This window comes from Cricetulus griseus, chromosome 2, assembly GCF_003668045.3.
Source record: "Cricetulus griseus strain 17A/GY chromosome 2, alternate assembly CriGri-PICRH-1.0, whole genome shotgun sequence".
NCBI classification, from domain to species: Eukaryota; Metazoa; Chordata; class Mammalia; order Rodentia; family Cricetidae; genus Cricetulus; species Cricetulus griseus.
This window is the reverse complement of record NC_048595.1, coordinates 245,538,044-245,559,871: the sequence shown is the minus strand read 5'-3', so window position 1 is coordinate 245,559,871 and position 21,828 is coordinate 245,538,044. Positions and strand designations below refer to the sequence as shown.

Genomic DNA, 21,828 nt, shown 5'->3' with positions numbered 1-21,828 from the left:
TGAAGCGTAACATTTCTTTCTAATGGCAGAAAACTTCATTTGTTAATTTTCCTTGGAGGTTCACTTTATAACTTGGTCTCCTACTTCCTTTGTCCGTGTGCATGTGTGCTACAGCCCAGCTTTAGATACCATAATTGGTGATCTTTCTTTATGACTGAACAGTTTTCACAGAATTTCCCTCGCTCTCCTCACGTGTTTATTTTTCATATGATGGCTAGCTGTGCCTTTCTTCCGTTAAAAGGGTCAGTTCGGGCTACAGAGGTCATTCTGTGAAAATGAGGACAAGAGTTTAGAGCCCTAGAAGCCACATAAATTCCACATGGGCCTGATGGCCCACCTGTCATGCAGCACTTGGGAATGTAGACAAGGGATTCCTAGGGCAAGCCTGATAAGCTCCATTAACTAATTATGAAGCTCTAGTTTCAAGTGAGAGACTCCACTTCAATATATAAGCTGAAGAATAAGTGAGAAAGGCATCTGATGTCAACCTCTGGCCTCCACACACATTCGTGTAAGCACACTTCCGTAACACATTTATATACATGCACACACACACATACAAAAAAATTCATGTGGTTTACTATTGAGATAATGAGAACAATTGGCAGTTAGTTTAGGTACAATCAAGATAATGAGTGACTGAATTATTTCAGATTAAGTATATTTAAAAATGCACATCAGATTTTATTAGCAACTGTTATCACATGAGAATGTTTGATATTTTGTCAACTATCTTTTCAGCATCTGTGAACATGAGTATACTGTTTTTACCCTTCTACTTGCTAATATAGTCATATGTATTGCTGGGATTTTAAATGAAACATTCTTGTGCCTCTATTATGATCCCATCTTAATAGAAATCAATTATTATTTAAAATACAATCAATCTTACTTGCTGGCTTTTAGACTTTTACAGACCAATTATGGTAATAAAGTTTATTTGATTTCTGGTTTTATGGTAACTCTGTCAGGTTTTTGCAATGACTGTCTTGATAGTCTAGTTATTTGAAAAGATTTTTGAAATGACCCTACTTATGATCTCAGTTTAATGGGCACTGATATTCCCCATTCATTAATGTCTCAGAATGTATACTTGTAAAGTACCTGACTTTTCTACAGTTTTAGGGAGGAGGGGAATAAAAGAGTTTTTTGTGAATTTTCACTATTTATTATTGCTGCTATATTTTACTAGAGATAGGTTTTCACTATGTGGTTCTGGCTACCCTGGCACTCACTATGTAAGTCAGGCTAACATAGAATCTTCCTGCATTATGTTACTATGTGCTGAGACCACAAGCAAGAGCCACCATGCCATGGATTTGTTCTATTTTTATTGACATTTTCTATTTCTTCTGAGATACTTTGGTTATTATAGTTTCTTGTAAAACATGCATTATCACAATGGTTTTCAAATTATTTTTCAGAGTTAACTAAAATAATCCCTCACAGTTATTGTGATTCAGAGCTAACTAAAATAATCCCCCAGTTATTGGACTTCACTATATATTTAAGTCACTTTCCTGTTTCCATTCCTAATTAGTAGGCTTGTCTTTTTGCCTTGGTTAGGATCAGCTAGTGGCACTTCTAATTTTTTGTTCTCAAGTAACAAACCCTCAGACTTTATTTGGTATTCCTATTACCCATTCTGTTCCCTGATGTACTTAAGATCTCTGTCCTTTGAATCATATAGCTGTAATTCTTATTAATTTGACAATTTTCGTAGGAAAAGCCACCTTTGAACATACATAAGAGCCATATATAATCATTTATATCTTCAGATAAATGAATTGCAGATTTTTTTTCTGATGCTAGGCTTTGGCAAGGACAAAGGAATAAAGCAGTTCCTTGAGCCCTAGTGAAGGGACTGACTGGAGGTGACAAGTATGACAGAGTTAGGAAGAACAGACAAAGTATATAGCTTCCAGATCATGAGTTTTTATTCTCACACACATAGATGTGTTCCTCAATGTTCCGGAGATAGAAAATGCATTAAAATTTGTTGGGAAAGTGTTCAAAGATAAGAGATTCCACTATGTAAATTAAGAAACATGTATCTGTTCTCCCTAACAGTAGAAATAAAGCAAAAGTGGGCTGTCCTCAGGGGGAAGCTTCCAAGTAGCCTATCAACTCCCCAGGGAGGCAGAAGAAGGAACAGAGCAGGGCAATGGGTGTTGCCCTTGACCATCCAGTGATGAAGTGCAGTGGAGTACTTCTGCCTACACAGTGTTGGCATTGCTCTTCCTAACAAAGGTGACAAGCATCACATCAGATTTTCAGTGTTCTTCTGTATCTTTTTCTCTACACACTCCTCCAATAATCTTGTGTATTAGACCTCTTTGCAGGCCTTACTTCTCATGTCCAACCATACACGTGTCTTGCTGGTTGCTAATTCGGAATATGTCTCATGTTTCCTCATCTCTTCTCAGGGTCTCTTTCCAAGTCTAGGACTTGATTATCCCATGAGCTGGTTGCTATGCTAGGCTCCCATCAGCCCACTGGAGGCCAGTTGTATTAGCTGCTGTAAAGCAAACAACTTGAAAAGTCTCACCGGCATAACACAGTAAAGGTTTATTTCATATTCACATCATAGTTTAGTACACAATAAAGGCTTAGTTCCTTTTCACAGCATAGTTTAATGTACAATAAAGATGTAGCTCGCATTTATGTAATAGCTTAATATGTAATAAAGGTTTAGTTCATGTTCCTATCAGAGCTGCATCATGGCTCTGTGTTGGGACAGGAGAGAGTCAGCATTGTTCTTGCAGTTTCTCAGGAATCTGAGCCGCACACAGCTGCTGCTCCACTATCCATGAGTTCCAGAGTCTTCACTCACTGTCAGCCTCCAGCCTGGAGCTGAGCAAAGGCAGAGATGATGGACAGCGCTTCATAGCCTGAAGGCAGCACACGTACATCTCACACACATTCTTCGGATGGAGTGTTACACGTAGATGTCCCTATAATAAGAGGCATTGGGAAATGCAGTAGTTAAGTTTTGTGCCCAAACACACACACACACACACACACACACACACACACACACACACACACACACACACACACTCTAGCCACCACAAGCCCAAATCAAGAAAATAGAAACTAACAGTGAGACAGCTGTGGTGGCGCACACCTTTAAGCCTAGCACTTGGGAAGCAGAGGCAGGCAGATCTCTGAGTTCCAGGCCAGCCTGGTCTACAGAGTGAGTTTCAGGACAGCCAGGGCTACACAGAGAAACCCTGTCTTCAAAAAAAGGAAACCAAACAACATTAACAAAAAAAATAAATAAATAATGGTGAGAAAATTAATAAATGTACATTTTGTGTCTTTAAAAAAACAAATAAAATGATATAGCCTTAGCCAAACCGCTCAGTGAGGAAAGAGATGAGTCTTGGAAATGCTCAAGTGTTTATGTAGAGTCTACAAATATTTAGGCGAGGGCATAATATAAACAGTCCTTATCAAAAAATTCAACAGTTTGATTGAAATGGACCAATCAGTCAGAAAAAACAAAAAGCTTCCCCCAAACGGCACAGTGTGAAGTAGATTGCCTTAAAAACTATTATGAAATAATACCAGCAAGCAGCATTCATGACTGTAGTGTTATAATACTATCTGAATACTTGAACAGTCTTCCATCAATTGGGAACTTATTAATTATCGGGAAAAGGCCTGAGTAGTCTCACTGACATCCAATATTACAGGAAGGAATGGCTGCTTTCACATGACCTATGTACAAACTGGAGGAAAAGGAAACATTTTTCAAGAAAGGTATTTGAAAGAAAAAGAAGTCAAGCACGACGTCATAACCTTGCAGACCAGCACTTAGATGCTGAGAAAAGGGCCTCTGTGAGTTTTGTAGGCCAATCTGGGCTACACTGTGACCTTGTCTTGAAAATCAAAAATTATAGAGAAGAAGGAAAGACATTAAAAGCAGAACGAAGGGTACATTAAGAAAAGAAAGAAAGAAATTAAAAAATAATATTCCTTTGTACATAGACACTATGTTCTTTAACAAATGCTATAATTTAAGCAAATTCTGCAATGTGTATAAAAAGTGAGACTATGACCAGATCATAGTTAATCCCAGGAGTACAAGAAATAAGATAGAGAAAAATCAAAGCATGAAGCAACTGAGCAAATCAAGACCATGCACTAAAAGGACAAATGATTACATTAAACAAAAATGGACTAAAAGTTTACAGTCAGATTTGTCAGAGTGGATTATATAATAGCAACTGCTACTAATTATGTAATAACAACTGTACCATTTATTGTCTATAAAAACCTAAAAGTTGAAAGTATTGGAGAAAAATACACCATCCAGATAAAATAACAGGGAGTTGGTAGGACCCATATTAAAGCATTGGAGGAATTTATAACAAGAATCCTTTGACGATTCTCAGATTCTGTATATGGACTCAGATGCCTCCAGAGTATATAAGGTAAAAAATAGTAAAAAGCCCAAACAGGAATCAAAAAATACTAGATAATTGCTTCATTTTCTTTTTTAAAAAAATTGAAGTTATTAATCTGAGTCTATTAATTTGTTGGCTTTTAAATCTTTTCAGGGACACCATGGATAAAGATTAATTGGTACAGCTGTGGTCAAGAGCCTGACCTTTCCTCTGGGAAGGGACTGAAGGGCTGTCTTGGTAAGGGAATCCTTCCCTGGAGTCTAGTGCCTCCCTCTGGTCACCAGTTTCTCATTTGGCCACTAGACTGCCCTGAAATTATTTGAAGCCTTAAGCCTTCAAAGAAGCAGTGGTAAGACTTCACTAAAGCATATCAAGATATCAAGTAGTCTTCAAAAACAAAAACAAAACAAACAAGCGAACAAGAAAACCCACATCAAATAGCAACCCTGTCATGGAAATGAAATGTGTGAAAATTGTCTCTCCTGTTTCTATAATTTTTAACATTTTTATGTTTTCACTTCAGGTTCTTGTTGTTGTATTTGGTTTTTCCAGATTGGGTTTCTCTGTGTAATAAATAGCCCTGGCTGTCCTGGAACTTGATTTGTAGACCAGGCTGACCTTGAGCTCATAGCTCAGCCTGCCTCTGCCTCCCAAGTGCTGGGATTAAAGGTGTGCACCACCACTGATCTGAATTATTTTGGGGATTTAAAACTTGTTCTTATGCAACTCAATCCAGACTCAAACTCCCTAAAATGACAGAGGATGGCTTTGAACTCCTGATCCTCCTGTTTCACTTCCCAGGTGTGAACTATCACATCTGGCTCACTTTTAATCTTTTTATCATTCTTTCTATTTATTTGTTTTGCTGCTTTGGGTTTTGTTGGATGGTAATGTGCCCATGAGACAGATGCTCCAAAAAGGCAATGGACACACTGGTAAAATCTATCTCTCTTTCTTCTGTCCCCCAAGCCCCAGGTCTAAATTATAAAGGCAAGCCAGGTTACCAAAGAATAGACCCTCAGATTAGTGATCTTTACTTTGCTTCTTTCCCCCTCCTTTTTACTTATTCTAAGCACTCATCCATATCAGTTCTTAGAGTACCACATTCTTTTTAATCTCCTACAAAGTACCTATTGCCTGGGTGATCCACAAATTCATCTAGTTGGCAGCTTCTACAGGTGGGTTCTGGTCATTTGCTTTCCCAGAAGATAGAATAACACCTTGCTATGTCTACCTTTGTGTACTTGCCAAAGCATATCTTTAAGAGTCAATTCTTGAAAGTGAGAAAGGCTCTATTCCCACAAGCCATTGCTGATGGACAGAGGAAATAATTCAGCACAGAGGAAGTGCCTGTGGGTCAGAAGCATAAGTTTGAGGAATTTATTCCACTTGACCGTTTCTCTCTTCCTAGCTAGATGAGGTAGAAGGAAGACAGGGAGGTATAGATGGAAGGGATGGGGAAATACAGGAAGGGAAGAAGACAATAAGGTTAGGAAATTATTATAAGGTCATCATAGCTCTTTGTTAAACTTTTATTGGAGCCCAAATTCCATGGCTTGTGAGAACCTAAGTCCTTCCCAAAGTCTATGTGAATCTCTGTGCTTACTTCTTGGTGAGTCTTCCTCCTCCAGGTAGCTAACCTATGCATGTCATCTGCAACCTTTATGTCACACACCCATGATGCCTACAGCAACCTTTATGTCAAACACCCATGATGTCTACAACCATCGTGCAACATACCACCATCATGCAAACTCAGACACTGAATGTGGGGAAAGTGCCATAGGTCAGCATCACTTCAAGCATCTCCAAAGCTTTCGCCACATTACTACCCTCTTTAGTTTCTCCATCACCACCCACCCACCCACCACCACCACCACTCCACTGTTGACACAGCCACCTCTCTCTCTTCCTTCCTCTGTCTTAAGCTTTGTTTTTAGCATTGGGGATTTAACTGATCAGAAAAAGAAAAAGAAGTATAAGGGCTTAAGATGTATAGCTCAGTGTTAGAAATCTTGTCTTCTATATGAAAGACCCTGGTTTTGCTACTCCAGCACCAGGGAGGCAAAGAAAACAAAGGGAATGAGTTACTTTAATGGACTTTTTTGATGTGCTGTAATGACTAAATATATAGGGAGAAATTTCAACACATATACACACCCCAACAGTTGCTCAAAAGAAAAAAACAACTCAGCAGTGGTGGGCTCATGCCTTTAATACCAGCACTCATGAGGCAGAGGTAACAGACCTAGTTCCAGGACCGGAAAGGCTGTTACGAAGTGAAACCCTGTCTCAAAACCAACCCCCCCAAAAAACTATAAAAATTGACATATTTTATATGTCATTATAAGTATTTATAATATCTACATTAACATAATGTAACTGTAAACACTGATGTACACTGGATAAAAATGTGATCAGCCAGCTTCCTACTCCGGCCAACATGCCCTCTGGTCACCATGACTTCCTAGTCTTTATGGACTCAATCCCTTTAGAACATAAGCCAAAATAAACCATTCTTCCTTGATTTGCTTTTGTTTGTGGTTTTTCATCACAGTAACAGAAAGATAACTGATACAACTAATTAAATTTCTCTACCTCATCTTAGAAATATTTGCTACTGTGAATTAGTTATAATTTCTAGGCACTTATTTGTCTTATAAAACATATATGTATTCTCAAATTATATATGTATATGCATAATGTGTGTAAATATTTAATTTGCTTGTTACAGTACTTTGTACAGCATACTATTATACATATATGCATGTGCCTGTGTGTGTGTGTGTGTGTGTGTGTGTGTGTGTGTCTGTGTGTGTGTGTGTGTGTGTGTGTGTATTTCTCTGCAATGTGCTCTTTATTCTTAACACTGTTTTGTAAGAATTTGCTTATACTATTTATATAGCTCAAAGTAACTCCATTGTTTAGTAATTTGTTGAATGAATTTATTACCATGTATGGATTCGACCACCAGTATCCATTCACGCTTTTTTAGACAATGTGACTCCAAACACTCTTGCCAATGCCTCAGCAGCACGAGTGGGTGTATTACCCACCTAGAAGTGGATGCAGTGACCAGATTTGGGTTCTTTGACTTCAACCCATGCTGCCAGCATGTATTCAAAAGGAACCATCCCAGTTTGAGGTCTCATAAGCAAGCTGGAAGCATTACTCTTAGTTCACTCACATCCTTTGCAAAACATGGCATTAGGATACCTCAATGTTTGTCAATAGGAAAAATTTGAAGTAGAATTTCATTGTGGTCTTAATCTGCATTTCTCCATTTTTACATATGAATAAGCATGTTTTTGTGTATAGTTTGGTGACAGAGGGATTGCCTAGTAATCTTAAGGCCCTGGATTTGATCTCCAGTTTCAGAAGGAATGGAAAATATAACTTGTATTTTTCTTTTATGTAAATTGCCTGTTTCTGATTTTAGCTTTTTTTATTTGAAGGGGGAATTAACAACTTGATAACTTACATGTTATTTTTACCACAGCTACTCCAGATTTTCATGTTTCTTTGTCCTTATTTATAGTAACTATAGCAATAAGAATTTAGATCAATTTCTATATTTCTATGTATATTTACATAAACATTGTTTTAAATGGGACCACACATAGGGATTGTGGGTGTATAACTGTTCTGTTGCTGCTGGCTCTTTATTCATTCTCTTTTATTTCCCCTCATGTGACCTCCCTTCTGCTTCTCTGCAAAAGTATCCCATGTTAAAGACTCCATGTGACAGTCCATGCTTCCACTGTACTCAAATATTTCCATTCAGACATGCACATTTATAAACATGCTATACAGGATGTATTGCCATCATTTAACTTGTGAACCCAAGATAATGCTAATAGAATTATTTTCATTTAACAAAATCTATGAAAGTACTTCCAAGTCTAAATATATAGTGCTAGTTCATTCTTTTCAGTGATAATTAAAATTTCTTTGCACCAGAAGCATTTTGCTAAGTAGAAGCCATGGCACAGAAGCCTTAGGAGAAAGAGCAAAAGATAATTATATGAAATAAAAAAAATTAAAGAACATTAAAGTAATGTTATGAGATCCATGCAAAAAAAAAAAAAGAAGAAAGAAAAGAAAAGAAAAAGAAACCCTTTCTTGGTGGAAATTTGGCTTTGTTGTTACATATTTACCTTTATACCATAGATGGTGGTGGTGACTAAGAGAAAAGGCACAGCTGTTAGGAAGGGGTTCCGTTACTACAATGCTTGCTTCCCAAGAAGGACAGCAGAAGTTCAGATCCCCAGCACCCATGCTTTAAAAAAATAAAAAGGTTGGTCACATCTGTGCACACCTGCAATCCCAGCTCAAGGGAGAGGGATCCCTGAGGCTTGCTGGCCAGGAAGTCTGGATGAGTCAGCAAACTCCATGTTCAGTGAGAGAACCTATTTCAAAAAATGAATGGGGAGGCGGATGATAAAGGAAGAATCCCAGTGTTGACCTCTGGCCTCCACATGCATACCCAGACACTTGTGCAAACACACCCACGTCTACACGTGGGGAGGTGGCAGGAAGGGGAGAAGAGATGCTCACACAGAACCAAGTGACAGGAAGTACGTAAAACTCCTGGTTCGGGGGCAGATCTCTGGGTGGACTTTGAGGAGTAATTTACTTGCCTGGCCTCTGGTTATCTCTTCTGTGAAATGGAGGCTAGAGCACACACAGCCTGCATTCCTGCAAAGATCAAACAGTTCTTAGTCAATTCAAGACTAATCCAGTCTGCCAAAGTTTAACATTCACCAGCTGACATGGCGCCACCATGTGGTAGTAGTAGGAACAGTTTCAAAGGTAGTTGTTCCATCAGCCTTTAAGACATTCCATTTGAGGAGTTGACATTATTTCAAAGTTAGTACATAAAGTGAGACTTCACCGCTCTACTGACTTTTCATTATTTCAAGTTTGCATGAAGTTTGAGTAATCATTCCACTGCCAGAGAAAATTTAAAATCTAACATTGTTGGGTTATCATACAGTAATAATCAATCACATAGAAAAAAAAAAAAAACTAGAATGAGAATTGCTTCATAAATATCTATTTTAAACAAAAGGATACAGCAGAACTATAAGACATATGGTTAAAAAGTTCCAAATGACTCAAGTCCTTTCCATTGGGGCTCAGAAAGGGGGTAGTGAGAGCAGACCTGGCTAAAAGGTTCTCAACAAAACAGGAAGAGCAATAGATAGCAACCATTGCTGGTACAGTCTCATTTCCTATTCTTCAGACTATACAGGAACGAACATGAACTCAAAAGCCCACCATCCAATCCAGCAAAGAGACAGTGAATAGAATCAAATCATAGCCCAATTTTATTATTCTAGAATTAATGTTCCTCTTACTGTGCATTGAATACAATTGTGGGACTTGAGAGACGGCCCAGTGTTAAGAGCACTGGCTGATCTTGCAAAGGACCTGGGTTCAATTCCCAGCACCCACATGATAACTCACAACCATCTATAACTTGTTTTAGGGGATCAGATGTCTTCTTCTAACCCTTGTGGCACCAGGCATGCACAAAATATGCATACGCACATGCAGGCAAAACATTCACACACATAAAGTAAATAAAGCTATTTTTTTAATTTAAAAAGTAATTGTGTCAGCTCTTACTGATTTTAGATACTTTATCCTTTCTTTAATTAAATTCTTAATTTAAGTAGTTATTTTATTCACAAAAACAAATTCAAATAAGAAATACCCTATACCCAAATTCCTATGTTAACATCTAAGATTCCTGAAGTCTGCTTGTCATGACTAAAAAGCAAATACTGGCCTCTTGTTATTCATTGAAGTGTGTCTCTTATTCCTTGTTTTTCCTTGATCCCTCTCAAGATAACATATCAGTCAGGTGTCTCACTCTCCTGGCTGTGACTATTTCTCAGGGTTTCCTCATGGCTAAGGACTTTGACACTTTTGAAGAGCACTGGTGAGACAATTTAGCTGATGGCAGCTCCATTTGCTCCATTTGTTTTGTCTGATGTTTTCCTTTGGGAGGCAGACCTCAGTGACCAAGAGTCAGTCTTTTCACATGACATCAGGTATTTCTAAAATCTGCAAGCCTTACCCCAGTGGGTCACCCTGGCCATCTAAGCAAGGTGCATCTTCTAGGCTTCCCCACCCAAAACATGTGTTTTCCTCCCACACTGAAGAGTAGGAAGACAGTCGGTCATCCCTGAGGAAGGACTGTGCATCCACACAGAGTGCTTCTAAAGGAGCCAGCACACGTCTCTCCCTTTCATTCACTTATTTATTTAGCTATCTATATCAGGATGATAATGGATGTTTATTTTACATTCTGGATAACCCAATATAATATTTCTTTATTTTGATTCTCAACTGTTCAGCTCTGGCACTGAGGACTCCCTCAGGGTGCCTTCTGAATCTCTTTGACATGTTTCCATCACTCTGTTTCTAGAGTATTCATTTGCTTCCTGCTGCTCTAGCCCTGTAATCAGCCATTCTCAAAAAACAAACAAAAAACAATAGCAAAAAACAACAACAACAACAAAAAAAAACACCTCCTTCCCATTTATTGGCGAATGGGTTAAAAATTATGATCTGGCCCCTCGATATAGATGATCTTTATATAAACATGTATTTTCCTCTTCTGACCTTGATCATCTGAAAATTGAGACTTAAAATAGCTTTGAGAAGAAAGTTAACGCAACTTTCTTCACTCTTCCTAACTACTGAGTAGATTCTATCATTACTGTTAGCGTTGCTGCACCTCTGTGGGTAATGTTTGTCCCTTCCAAAGAAGATTACAAGATAAAAGCTTCCCAGAGGGGAAAAAGCCATAAATTATTTCTGCACATTTTCTCGCTACATTCCTTCTCACTACATCAGCAGCTAACAAATTTCAATGACTGAACAGAGCCGGTGCCTCCATGCGTACAGGTGTTTCCCTTTAGGCTCCTTACGGAAGCAAAAATGCGCCAAAATGACCAGATTGCGCTTCGCTTGAACGCAGCACCCACGTGTTCTGCCCCTTTCTGCATTTCCAGGACTTCCCTCGGTGCTTGATAGGATCCAGGGGTTTCCTGAAAGTTTGCTGGACGAATTGCAGAGCTCCCAGAAATATGACAGAGCTGACCGCTGGAACTCAAATGCGTCTGATTTGTTACTCCTCTGTGTTCTTGATGCTCTTTGCGTTTCGCGGAAGGATTCGGTGCTAATAATGAAAAGAATAGGGGTTACTGCTGTGCTATTTTCATCTTCCTAAGACTCTTTTTATCATGAGTCATGGTAAATTAATCATAATGTTAACCTTCTTTTCCACTAGTGAAATACGGCCCACGTGCTCTGCTCCTTTTAGAGAAGCCTATAATGGGAAAGCGTTTCCGTGTATGGTGGAGATTAAGGTATTCTTCTATTGGATGGTATTGAACTCAATTAGAAGAAAGTGTTTTCATGCTAATAAGGCTTTAATGATGCACCGTTTCATTCTAAGACCTTAAGTCATCATATCTTCTAAACTGGGGACTGAAACAGAACATGACAGAAGAAAAATTACTCACTTGCTTTTGAGTCTGTCTTTGGAAAATGCATGCATTCTTGTATTTTATCTTCCTTACAGTCCTCCAGCTCCCTGTTTAAAAGAGTCTCTTGTATGATCTATTTTAATTTTACTCTAGATTCAGTGCCTTCTTTATAAAAGGAAATTCATTTACATATAATCCAGTAACCAAGCAGCCTGAGTGGAACGATTTTGAATCAGTCCTCGTGGCTTCACTACAGACACCTCCGTCTTCCATCCGTTTACACTTACATCTGTCTATCACACCTTCTCTATGCCCATCACTATCTGGGAACACAGTAGAGAGAGAAACCTGCGTCTTCGGCAATTAGAAGGACAGGAAGAGAAACCAAATAGCATTAGCAGTCAGGTGGTTCTGGCTGAGCAAAGGGGAGTGAGCACAATACCTGGATACTGCCTGATGCCTGGTTATGCAAGTCTCTATACATATAGCCTGAAAGTACAGAGTTACACTCCAGAACACAACAGACAGACTGGCTGAGAAAGGAGGCCACTTCAACCTGCCCCAAGCATGAGCTTGGTTAGTTTTTGTTGTTTATTTTTGAGACAAAGTCTCACTATATAGTCTTATGGGGATTGTTTTGGCTTCAAACTCACAGAGATCTTCTTGCCTCTGGCTCACAAATTCTAGGATTACAGACTTATGCCACTACACCAGACACATTTTACCTTTTTAAGTAATTGCATTCCTCAAAGAACTTCCCGTGTCCAGATACAGATGGAGGGTCTTTGTAAGTCCTTAATTCATAGTTCATTCTCCACATTGCATCCCAACTCATACAGATGAGAAAACTTGAATAATTTAATTAAAGTCAGGTAGACCCAAATGTCACATCTGCAACCCCATCTACCATATGTGAATGCTACCTGCTAAACCTATGTGAGAGGAATAGATAGACAAACTTTATCAGATCATAAGCAATGTTACCACCACAGTTGTATCACTCAAACTGAAAACAAGGGACCATCACATATATGGAGCCTGAGTTCTGTTTTCTAGTTTTAACTTTAAGGGATGCATAGAAGAATTTTATTCTGCTCATTCTAGGTGGAAGTTAATTCTCAGAGATGTGAAGACATATTATTTGGAATAACTAGTGGCCTTTTCTGCAATGAACAAATATGATAAGCATAAAATTGGGATGACTGTTTCTACCAGAGACTTTAACCCCATTCGCCTCCTCTCTATCTAAATCTCCAACTCAGACCACTGTTCTATCAGTGGAGGTAAACAGGTATGTGTTTTCCCAAGGGTGGGGTAAACTCATTTATCTTCCCCACTACCTTGCAAAAGAGTTCTCCAGGATAAGGCTTTATCCAAACAGCTCATCAAAATGTCCTTGCCTGGGAAAAACACTGAGCCAACATGACTATTTCAGTCTAGGAATCCAAACAGCTGTACTGTGGTGGTTTCTCAAAAGGGTAGTGTCAAAATGACTTGTCAAAACAGCCTTATCAAGAGTCCTGAGCCTGAAACCATGGGAGATGCTCTTTACACACACACCCCTAGGTATAGCGGGATCAGGCTGTGTTAGTGGATTCTCACTGCAGCCCCTTGGGGCTTCAGCATATCTGTACTGAAGTGATTTCAACACTTATGTCAGAAAAAGGATGGAGGTCGTGAATGAGCAAAGGAGAGAGCTTTTTACTGAAGCATAGGAAGACAAGAGAGAAATGAGTACTCCAGGCAGAAAGACAAGATGAGCACAGACTCAGGGACAAGATCCTGCGTCAGATGATAGGCATCCCAGGCATTTAGAAGCTACTGGATGCTTCACCACATTGTCTTGTCTTTGGAGAGGACATGGCTGATGTGCAACCTGACCCAAACTTTCTTCCTCTCAACAATGAAAACAAATAAAATTTATTCCTAAATCAATTTCAAAAGCAGTTTAATTCTAGCACTACGTGGTTTTCCTCTAAGCATCCACCTCACCCACCCTATTTTTTTTCTCTTTGGTATTGGGCCTTATGCATGCCAGACAAGTATTCTAACACCAACCTAATGCCCTTACCCCAGTCTCTAAATTTTAAATTACTTTACTTTGCATCAGATAATTTGGGAAAATATTTTTCTATTTATTTTTTAATAACTCAAATCTAAATTAAATACAGATAAACTGCTTGGTTTGTTTTAAAACATGCAAATATATTAGATATACAAATGCACATAAAAATGCTGACCAACTATTAAGCCTTTGCTTGATATGCAATAACTTTTTGAAAAGAAAATACCAGTAATTACTCAATTTTCAAAATAACACTTTATGCTCTACAGAATAGGAAAGTGTGCCAAATCATCTGAAAAAACTACATGTCAATATTCTTGAAAAAAACAAATCTTACATGTGGATTAAACACAGATTACTTTTCTGTATCATTACCATTAACCTGGCTGTTGTCATGGCAACAAAACATCTAAGAGCATAAAAAGCAGATAATGTTTAATATTTAAATCATAACTCATAAATAAAAACTTATTTGTAGTTGTTTGAAACTTACACATTAATCCTGTTGGGGTGCCAAAACCTCCTTAGGAACGAATCACATTTTAAAAATTTATATGTTAACTTGCATGGCTAATTTCTGATTACAAAAACTCCTTTCTTTTTTTAAAAACTGAGATACCTATCAAAAGAAGAATTGCCGCCAGGTGTTGGTGGCACACGCCTTTAATCCCAGCACTCTGGAGGCAGAGGCAGGCAGATCTTTGTGAGTTCGAGGCCAGCCTGGTCTACAGTGCTAGTGCCAGGATAGGCTCCAAAGCTACACAGAGAAACCCTGTCTCAAAAGAAAGAAAGAAAGAAAGAAAGAAAGAAAGAAAGAAAGAAAGAAAGAAAGAAAGAAAGAAAGAAAAGAATTGCCAAAACCCTGAGATGAGCTGGGTGTGCTGGTGCTTGAACTGAATTCCAGCAGAGGCAGGTGGATCTCTGTAAGTTCCAGACCAGTAGGGACTACGTAGTCAGAGCCTTTCTCCAAAGCAAACTATGAGAGCAGTATCACCATGTTTGTTTTAATATATTTGCACATTGTTTATTCTTTAACCCAAAATTTGCATCAGAATACAGTTTTATACCATCCTTTCTTTTTTCTTTTTATATTTTATGTGCAATGATAGGTCTGTGAGGGCATTAAAAAAATGCATTATCCTTTCTGCTTAAGTAACTTTTTGTTCATCTCCCTGCCACAATAAGTCTAATATGTAGACTTGTCAAATCACATTCCATCCCCTCAAAAAAAGAAATAAATGATGTTAAAAGTCTTAATGTCATTTTATCAAGACTACGAATATTGAGCTATTTCAATACGCTTCTGAAATTGACTGAGATTTTATACAGTCCTCATTAAAACAGGATATTGTCATTAGACAGCAATTCATAGTTCTGGTAGGAACATAACCCTAAACAGCCCACTTCTGAAAGGGAACATAGTGGGGGGCGGGAATTGCCTCATATTTGAGCATGTACATAGCAATTTCCTAAGATTACAGCCTGAAATTTTAAATGTTGATCATTATTTTGGCAAACAAGGGAAGAAAGGACAGACAGAAAATGCTCTACACTGGGCCCATTTTTGTTCCATTATTTTTTGCTTTGAAATAGTGTCAGCTATATCAGACACAGACAGATTATATCTCCCCTATCATGGTCCATTACATAGCATAGGAGCCAGAAAATCTGAGAAACCCAGTTTCCTGGGACATGTCCTCATGGTCAGACAGTGAACGACTGACATTTCCTCTGGGTTGCAAATATCATGGAAAATATTATATTGGTTTAGAGAAGATCGTACCCCAAGAGGACAAACACAGTTTAGGAGCAAAAAGTGTAGCAAGAGGTCTTGGAAGGAATTAGGAAAACAGAAAGTCCTTTTCTTTCCCAGAAGTCTCAGCTCATCAACTCCCTACCAATGGACTTTCAGTTCTTTCTCTTCTGGGAGAGTTCTCAGGGGAGGGAAGATGGAAGCCCACAGGCCCAGGCTCATAGGAAGGTACTCAGTAAGCACACACTGAAGTGGATTCTCAGGTGTTTCACCTTCACTGGTTCATTTCGCTGGCTTGACTGAAGTATCTGTTGGAAATAAGCAGAGTGTAGCTACCTTGTAAAACTGTGTGTTCTGATTCCCCACTGGACCAGCTGAAGCTTGTGAATTTTGTCTACTGTAGACAAGTGACAACATTAGGTTCTGAGTTCATGCAAAGTATAATTTTCACTATACCCCTTTCATTTTGAGAATTTTATTGGAGTATTTTCCTGCTACCCATATTTTAAATTCCCAGGCCTCTTTCCTTGGGGGATTCTTTCTGAAGGTATTATTCTGCTATTTGTTTTTCTTTTGTCACCTAACCGTATGTCTTATCAGTTAGGGTTATGTATTTTTAATGAACTCATTTTCAAAGGTATGCAGGCAATATAAAGATACAGTTTTACTATGAGAAAAGTTCAGCAATACAGATCAATGGATAGGAAAGTTGATATTCTGATGGCACAACTTTTTGAATGGAAAAAAAGAAATAAAAAGGAAAGGAAAGGACATGATTGCTCTTAAGTATGGTGGAAGAGAAAGTGTATTGTTGATCTGTGGGAGACATAGTCAGAGGCAGGGACATCTGGGGAGTCCAGAGTGGACATGGCCAGACTGAGTTGGGCTATATGGGTGAGGGGGGAATGAGGAACCAGGTGCAGCAGCCAGGAGGTCAAAGGTCCAAAAAGGGAGGGTAACCAAAATGTCTAGATTATATATGGAAAAGCCTCTCTCCAGACCAGGGCCTGGGCAGTTCAGGGTAGAATGGGGCGGGGGCGGGGAGGGTGTGCAAGCTATACTCTGTAACAGGTAGGCACTGAGGGACACTGGGAGAACCTGGTGGCCAGGTCCAGCTTTGACATGTTAAATAGGCACCTGAGCAATTTGTCCCAGGTTTGAAACTTAACACATCTGAATTATCATAATTATCCTTCTCAGATCGTGGTTTTATGTATTGTTCAACAACCCAAATCAATACGGAGTGTTTATTTCTTGACCTAAACTTATTTAAAATACATATACTGAATAATAAATAAATAAAACCATCCTTTAGCCACCTACCCTAATCCAACTTGTTTCCCAAAATTGCAGTTAACAATCCATTGTGCCTCCTTCTGAGTTGTTTTCTGTGTATTTACATATACATATAAAATTAATAAGTTGGAATTTTAATTTTTAAATCACTGGGACTCAAAGTATAGAGATTAGACAGAAGTTTGTTGTTGTTTTAATGTGTAGATGTATCCTGCTGATGTAGCATATCACTTCACACAGACTTAGCAAGTTTTGCATAGAATTCTATGTTCAGACATACTGTAATCTAGCTATTCTTTTATTAGTGGATAGTTATGGTGTTCCTTTCTTTTCTTCCATCATTAAGAATAATGTGATAGGACTGGCCATAGGTCAGTGATAGATATCACAACTTCTATCTCGTAAGGAGCTGTGGATTCTCTCCGAGATGGTTTTTTTATAGATTATCAACTCCATAGGAATTAGAATTGCCTTGGAGCTGAATTCTGTGGGATTGCCTGGATTAGGTTAATGGAACTGGGAAGACCCACCCTTCTGCTGCATTGAAGGAGAGAAAGGACTTAGTGTCAGCATCCCTCCCTCTGAGGTGCCTGGTTCTCCTGCCACCATATCTCTCAACCGCACCTTCAGACTGTGAGCCAGAAAAGCCCCTCTCTTCATTAAATCGCCTTGGTTAGATACTTTGTCATCGCAACAAAACAAGTAACTAATACACCTATCAAAAAGAAAGCCAAGTAAACCAGGGGTAGTGCACACCCTTAATCTGAGAATTTGGGAGGCAGGCAGATTTCTGGGTTTGAAGCAAGCCTAGTCTACACAGTGAGCTTCAGTTCCAAGATAGGGTTACATAGAGAAAACCCTGTCAAAAAAAAAAAAAAGAAAAAAAAGAAAAAAAAGACAAAGAAAAGAAAAAAACATATTTCTTCTTCCTTCTCAAAAGGTAACATAAAGTTCCTCCAAAAAGAGCTGGAATTACATTATTACTACCAATAGCTTCAAAGAACACCCATTTCCACAGAGTTTAGTCAAAACTAGACATCTGAAATCTGTTTTTGTATTGCCAATTCAAAGGGCTATATGAAAAGCAAAACCAAAACAAAACAGAATAAAAACCCCTCTTCCTCCTGATACATAATGTGTTTCCTGTTCTCCTGAAATGCTTACTGGCCATGTTTAACTCTCTTTTGGATACCTAACTCATAGATGTTCTTTTCTGACTCTTGTTTTTACCCTATTTTTTTTAAATGTACTGTCATATATTTTACAATATTAATAGTTCCAGTTATAATTTTGTTCATGCTATTTTACCCATGCATTTAATTTTTTAAGCAGCCCATGCTGTTATTCACTTCCTAGGTGGTTTCAAGATGTCGTGGAATGTTTAGGAAATGTTTTTACTAAAACAACAATAGAGAAATGTAATTTTATTTGTCCTTAATTTACCACACCTGAAGGCACCTTTCTTACTGTTTGTCAGATGACTGAGGGCATGTGGGTGTCTCAAAGTTTGACTATAAGTTTTCTTTCATTTGTAATCACATTGGCATATTTCTCAAAAGTATAACCTTTAAAGCAAATCCAATAGTGATTGTGACTATTTAAGTTGGGAGCTACTTTTGCCAGTTGTCGTATGAAGGGAATTGTCTGACACTCACTCACTGAAACTTGGCTTTCTCATGTCTCATTGGTGTGTTTCCAGGGCTCAGTTTCTGCTTGTACTTTCCTACTTTCATGGCACTGTAGCTCTGCCTCTACTGCTATAACTTTCTATTAAGTTTTGATTTTAAGGCTATCTTTAACTTCCCTGATGGTTTCAAAGACTCTTTTCTCTTAGATAAACAATTTATCTTCTAACACAGTTCCACAGTGCATCGTCTTTAGATGCCTTTCCCACCTCCCTCCAACCTTCTGTAAGAAACAAATCTACAGAGAGATTAGAAGGCTGACCTATAAAACCAGCTGGGTCTGGTGACTTTCTACTGTCAGTTTTTTTTTTCTACTAAATCCCTGGCTTTTCTACGGTTCTTGGCCTGTTTTGATTTTATACTTCCTCATCAAGAAAACAGAATCACATACTACAAATCTTTACCTGTCATCTAGATTTTCAAATATATTCATATTGAAATAGCCTTTTTGTTATTCGTATCGTATGTTGGTAATTGTCAAAGATTGGTCGCTACTGAATTGTCTGGATTTTCTTCCCCATCCAAACCCTTCTCCAAGATGCAAACATTTCCCTGTGAGGTTGGAAGGGCTTTCTGACTGCTATCTTCCCTTCTCCCCAGGAAGACCAGAAAGCTGATGACCTCTCTACCCTACTTTTGAGACTCAGAGAGCTTTCCTTTGTGGTGGATACCATGAATGGTTATAGATCTGTGTCCTCTTTCCTGTCCCCGTATGTGTGACAGACTTGTAGAGCAGCCATTCTATCTCCACTGAACTTTTCCTAGGCAGGCAATTCTCTGAGGAGGAATTGGAGACCTGGGGCAGATTATTCAGCCCCTATCCAGGGACACACTGCTAATCCTTGCTACTCATAATAAATGGAAGGAGACCGAGAACTGAGATGCCCAACCAGCCTAGCTATTTCAAGAATGTGAGGACTCTGAGCCTGGATAATCACTGAAATTCCTTCAACACTGCAGTTTTCTCTTACCCCTGTTTTAGCTCAACGTTTTCTCTAAGTTCCTTCATCAAGCTGACTCTGTTTCTATTTATCTTCCTAGAAATTTGCATTTTGTTCCATTGATACAGATTTATTCCTGAGAAACAAATAAGCAGACTATTTTTGTCATTCCCATAAGGAATAAGAAGTGAGAAAAAAAATGTATACATTTTACTTTTCTTACCACTTTTAGCTCGTCTCCCCCCCCCCCTCTTTAAATTTACGTGGAATGGAGAGGATAATCCCAATAAGTAAATGAAATGAGAATAAGAGCTGAATTAGAAGTCCACTAGTGGTATCATCTCTCTGTGTGCTTCCTCTATGGTTTCAGTGTTCACGTGTGTGACCATTACGTAAGTCAGAAGAACAAGGACCCTGCCCCCATTGCCTCAAACCCAGTAGGCATTCCTTAACTGTTTCCTAAATGGAAAAACAAATAAATTACGAAATCACAAACCAAAAATGCACAGATCAGTAGCAGGACCTCTGAAAGGTTTGGTCCCTGCTTGTTCAGCTACTGATCCACCTGGAGTTGGAATCTCTCTGGAGAGCTCCCTCTCAAACACTCTGCAACTATTTGCTTTGCTCGTGTCTTTCATTTAGTCATTGCTTGGACAAAAATAAGTTGACAAGAAGTCCAACATTAGTTGGCATAGGCAGAAATTGTCACCCTGTCCAACAACGCAAAATAAACATCATTTCCTATGCAAGTACTCTAGGATCTGAGTTCAATAGCCCACCACTTTTTTTTCTGCTGCTGTGTCTTTTATTGGAGTGATAAACTGCAGTTTATGTCACCTCTCTGATTATATTGTAAACTTGATTGGCATTTCAGGCTTTTAATATCTTCGCAATGGAAAAGATGGCAAATATGGCAATTTATTTGTAATTGGACAAGTGGATAGGTGGGAATGGGTGTGAGAAGGTATGGTAGGGCTTATTCACTTGTCTTAAAATTTAACATCCGGATTAAAAAGAACTGTAAATTGGTAAGCTCTTGGCTTCCTAGAATAAGATTGTTTACTCTCAGAGAAAGGTACAATGGCTTTTTTTTTTTTTTCTGTTATGTTCCAGCGACATAATAGCTACAAGTCCTTGAACCTAATAGCTAAATTGTGGTGTGCATAGAAGAACTTCCTAAAATACAACTTGGTATCGAGCCATTTGTTCGCTGTGTCTTACCAAGCATGATGTTTTTCCTGCAGTTGATTATGCTGCTTATGTCTTGTGTTGGAAACAGGCTGGGCTTAGCAAAAACATCAGTTTCCTTACATTTTTAATAAACTATACATAAATTTGCAACTTAGAAGTTTGTTTTAAACCTGTTTAGACTAAAATGAGGTTGAGTCGTCCAACAAAAATTTCTGAAACATTTCATATTACAGATGCAGCCCTGTATAGATTTTTCAGAAAAAAATTTCAGAGTTGTCTTAGAGATAAAATTCTATTCAAATATGCAAGAATTTTTCTCTTACTGTTATGAGGAGTATAGAATATTGTCAGGTTGTGGATTCTCAGAAAGTTTAATCTGTCCACCTTAGGTTAAGTCAACAGTAATCACTAAAAATAAAGTCATTTATTTATTTATTTATTTATTTATTTATTTATTTTTCAAGACAGGGTTTCTCTGTGTAGCTTTGGCTATCCTGGAACTCTCTCTGTAGACCAGGCTGGGCTTGAACTCATGTTTCTCTTTTCTTCTTTTTAAACAAAAGAATAACATTTGGCGCCCAACGTGGAAAGGCTCTGCCCTTATACCTTCTGCGACCTGCTGGCGGGAGCATGTTAGGCTAAGGGTAACCTTACAATCCACTTCCATCTCCACTTTTCCTGGCACTTGCTCCTGCCTGCAGCAGCCTGAGATGCCGGAACTCAACTCGCCGCTTTCCAACTAAGGATCTCTTAAACTTACTGATCTGCCTATTCGCTACAATCCGGTAAGAAACCCAAACTGTTCCCATGGGGCAGACCCAGCGCTGTTCACTCTGGGTCCATTTTTTGGTTTCGGGCCGGGTGCTCTCAGACAGGGCAATCTGTACATTTTTCGGCCTTGCCCATGGGAAATACATTTTTACGGGATCTTTCGGTTATTGGCAGCGAGTAGGTAAATGAGCGGAGTTCTGCCTCCCAGTGGG

At 38.7% G+C, this 21,828-nt stretch overlaps 1 long non-coding RNA gene across 1 annotated transcript; it reads right to left on the bottom strand.

The window, feature by feature from the left end:
* Positions 1 to 2,544: 2,544 nt before the first annotated feature.
* Positions 2,545 to 9,146, bottom strand: LOC118238238. The gene is made up of 2 exons (XR_004768023.1): positions 8,731 to 9,146; positions 2,545 to 2,954 (listed from the first exon to the last, which is right to left on the bottom strand). It is a non-coding gene; the product is annotated as an uncharacterized LOC118238238 (long non-coding RNA).
* Positions 9,147 to 21,828: the final 12,682 nt, after the last annotated feature.